This window comes from Leptonychotes weddellii, chromosome 15 (genome assembly GCF_054177405.1).
Source record: "Leptonychotes weddellii isolate Sample4059 chromosome 15, ASM5417740v2, whole genome shotgun sequence".
NCBI classification, from domain to species: Eukaryota; Metazoa; Chordata; class Mammalia; order Carnivora; family Phocidae; genus Leptonychotes; species Leptonychotes weddellii.
Window position 1 is genome coordinate 41,268,605 of NC_138383.1, and position 3,931 is coordinate 41,272,535.

Genomic DNA, 3,931 nt, shown 5'->3' on the forward strand with positions numbered 1-3,931 from the left:
ACTCCGCGGGGGGGGGCGCGCGGGCTGGCCGAGCGCACCTGTGCACCGCGAAGTGAGAGGGGCCTTGCCCAGCCCGCACACCCGAGAAGACCGCGCGAGCCCGGCAACTCCGAACTCTGGCGGGGAACCTGAAGCGGCTGCCCGACACCTGCCTCTTCCGCCGCCCGACTTCCGCGCCTCCCCCCGCCGAGAAGTACGGAATGGTTCCAGCCTCACCGGCAGGGCTAGTGGAGAAAACCATTTCAAGGAGGGGGGGGATACTTAAAATTAAAAAATCATTTAAGAAAGAGATTTGAGGGAAAATATAGCCAACCTAGTACTCCCGGTCCACACCGAAGAGAGAAAGAAATAGAACGTCTCGACGTTATAAAGAGCAGGGCAGTGGCTTATGGTTTCACCGTTGGCTTTGATTAAATTGCCGATGGAACCCGTCTTCTGTGGGACGTGCGGGCAGGGGGCCGGGAGGGGGCCGTCACGTGATGTGGAGCAACCGCGAGTCGCCGTTGGGAGGCTAGGTCTGCAACTGGCGGTGGGGTGCGGCGGAGTGCGCATGTGCATGATACACTGGCCTACGCGAACAATAGTACGTCCACGGTTTTTAAAAAATATTAGTCAATTGTTAATATGTTTTTTTTTTTTCTAAAGATTTCATTTATCTATCTGACAGAGAGAGACACAGCGAGAGAGGGAACACAAGCAGGGGGAGTGGGAGAGGGAGAAGCAGGCTTCCCGCCAAACAGGGAGCCCGATGCGGAGCTCGATCCCAGGACCCTGGGATCATGACCTGAGCCGAAGGCAGACGCTTAACGACTGAGCCACCCAGGCGCCCCTGTTAATATATGTTTTTAACACTTGGGCGCCTGTTAGTCTGTCTACTTAAAGACTAATTGTAAAGCCCTCGGTGCATGATGTGATGTGGGCCCTTAGAGGGAAGAACTAGAGGGACTTGAATCACACCCTGGACCACAGGAAACTCGTTTGAGCTGCGAGACGGTGCTGCCACCTTACGTCGGGTCGGACCAAAGACCGCTGACCTCCGCTGTGGGCGCTTCACCTCGGAGTCCTGGTTCCTATGGCTCCCGCAGGGGGTGTCCAGAAGGTGGTTGTCGTCGAGTGTTGGGGGAAAAGCCTCAACCATTAGGAGGTAGAATTAGCTGGTTGTATTTTTTCTTAAAATCACCGCGATCACTGTTTTGAATTTCCGCATTACACTGAAGAGAGGAAAGAATGAAATTGCAATTTGTTTTCTGTCTTTAGTGGTGTGATAAAAGATTAAGGAGTGTGGGAGTTATGAGGTTAGGCATTGCCTTTGTATGTTTACTTAGTCTTACTAATCCAATTCTCATGATATTGGACAGCACAAACATAATATATTGGCTCGTAAGTCACAAGATAATTTTTGAAGCAAACAACAGAAAACCCGCGACGATGTACTGATTTGGAATTCTGTTTTGTATTTTTGCCGTCAACAATTCAGATATTTGAATTTTACTGAGTTTGCAAAATTCTTTGAAAGCCTTAATGGAAAGGTGCAAGCCTCCTTGTGTGGCTGTGCCTTTACAATTTCTAAGAGAAAACATCATTTCAACATTTGTCAAATGAACAGGATTCACCCTGAAAATAACCACAGCAGCAATGCTAAATACAAATCTGCTTAATTGACTTCCACACTAAGTAATTCACAAAACTTTCCAAAAATTTCAATAACCATGACTATTTTCACTTCGCAAGGAGATGAATATATATATTTTTAAATCTACTTGCATATTCTACTGTTTCAATCAAGAAGCCAGGAAGATGTTTTTGTTTCGTTTTGTTTCCCTTTTTCTTTTCCCATTTTGTTTCTTTGCTTTTCTTTTTTTTTTTTTTTTTTTTGGTAAGCCTTTTTTCCCATTTTTCTCTTACTGGTAGCTGTTCTTGAAACTAACATTGGTTAGACAGGTTTTACGCCAAGAAAAAAAATATTTGTTCCCGTCTTGTAACTGGTTTGAGGAATTAATGTCCTCAGTTTCTTAGTGGAGGGCACAACCTTATTTCCATGATGATAGGCTAATGAAGGTCCCAAGTGAAAGATGGTTTATTCAACCACTGCCATTTTCAATACAACTCAATGTGCATTTAACTACAGCTGGACTCCATCTATGACATTAAATACCCTTTCCAGCACCACTGGCTTCAGCCACCTCCCCTTTTGGAGGTGCTTTCTCAAACCTATAAATAATCCGTTTAAAAGTTAACAACTGCATGCCAATTCCTTGCATCAGTGAATTGTGCCAAAGGTTAATTACACTGGGTTCTCACACAGTATAAACCTTCAAGGACATTCAATGACAGACATCTTAGAAGTCAGAAATGTAGCCCACATCATCAGTGAGAAAGCAAAACCAGCAAAACGCCAGTTATTAATATATAAAGGTACTATAATAATGCAATTTCAACCAAATGAAATACCATGCTAAACTCAAAGCTTGTATCCTGTAATAAGAATTTTATGAAAAGTTACCAAAAGCATTGTATGTACCACACTGCCTGGCATTTACAGTCCATAACATGTTTTTTCCACCAGTGAAATGGGCCCAATCAGAATTGCTTGATGCTTTTCTGACTTCCTACTACTAAGCAAGAGGTTTGATTGACTAGGTATTGACAGCTCATCATTGAGACGCACGGAATGCTTCAGGGACACCAGTTGCCAAGACCATGGAGCCAAGGCAAGTCAAGTCTCCTTGGAAAATTCCTCAGAGAGGTTTTTAGATGTGTCTATGTAAGACATGCAGTCTTACATAGCTGAGGAATACAGATGGGCTTTATCTCTGAGTCAAACCACCATGTCCCTGCATCAGTTTTCAGTTTCAGGAGGGAGAGGTATGTTTCATTTGTGAGCAATTGGATCTAATATATTTAATCACATCTCATTATTTTAAGGGTACTACAGTAGATTCCTGGTTATAAAAATAATAATCTAAGCTTTCCTTTCTTCCATCATCCAAAATAACGTGTTTTCTGATGTGTTTAAGTTTGGGGGTCTGTCCGGCTGCTGAAAGATAGCAAATAGTGAGTTCAGGAGGTGGATTTCATGCACAACCTCTAAGTCAATGTGAAGTTTTAGGTTATTAGACAATTAACTCTGCATGTAAGGTGTCCAGCTAGTTGCAAGGACTATTAGTAGTTTAATATTTTCTCTTAAAGAAAAGCCTCTGGTGGGGTGCCTGGCTGGCTCAGTTAGTAGAACATGTGACTCTTGATCTCGGGATCATGAACTCAAGCCCTATATTGGGTGTGGAGCCTACTTAAAAAAAAAAAAAATAGAAAAGCTTCTAGTGTTAATTTAGTTTGTCTTTTGTTTTTTTTAAATCATAGCACGTTCAGAAAGCTTTTAAAAATTAGCCCTCTCCTCCCAGTTAGAATTCAACTGAAAGGCTTTTGGTGTTTTAATTTAATACTAGTTGCTTGTTAAATATTAAATACCAAGTGGGGCGCCTGGGTGGCTCAGTTGGTTAAGCAACTGCCTTCGGCTCAGGTCATGATCCTGGAGTCCCTGGATCGAGTCCCGCATCGGGCTCCCTGCTCGGCAGGGAGCCTGCTTCTCCCTCTCCCACTCCCCCTGCTTGGGTTCCCTCTCTCACTGTGTCTCTCTCTGTCAAATAAATAAATAAAATCTTTAAAAAAAAAAAATATTAAATACCAAGTGCTTTATTCACATCTAATAATAAACTTTACCACATCATATGGATTCAGGCTTGTCAAATGCCTTTTACGTTAAATATTAAATACCAAGTGCTTTCTTCACATCTAATAATAAACTTTACCACGTCATATGGATTCAGGCTTGTCAAATGCCTTTTACAATTAGCAGAAGTTCTCTGGTCTCAACTTCTGATTTTAGGAAAGGATGCAGATAGGATTTTTTTCTTTGTTTACCATCATTAAT

At 42.6% G+C, this 3,931-nt stretch overlaps 1 protein-coding gene across 1 annotated transcript in view; it reads left to right on the top strand.

Moving 5' to 3' along the window:
- Positions 1 to 3,931, top strand: part of MPRIP (myosin phosphatase Rho interacting protein) — a 574,668-nt gene that overhangs the window by 199,790 nt on the left and 370,947 nt on the right. The window lies entirely within an intron of this gene.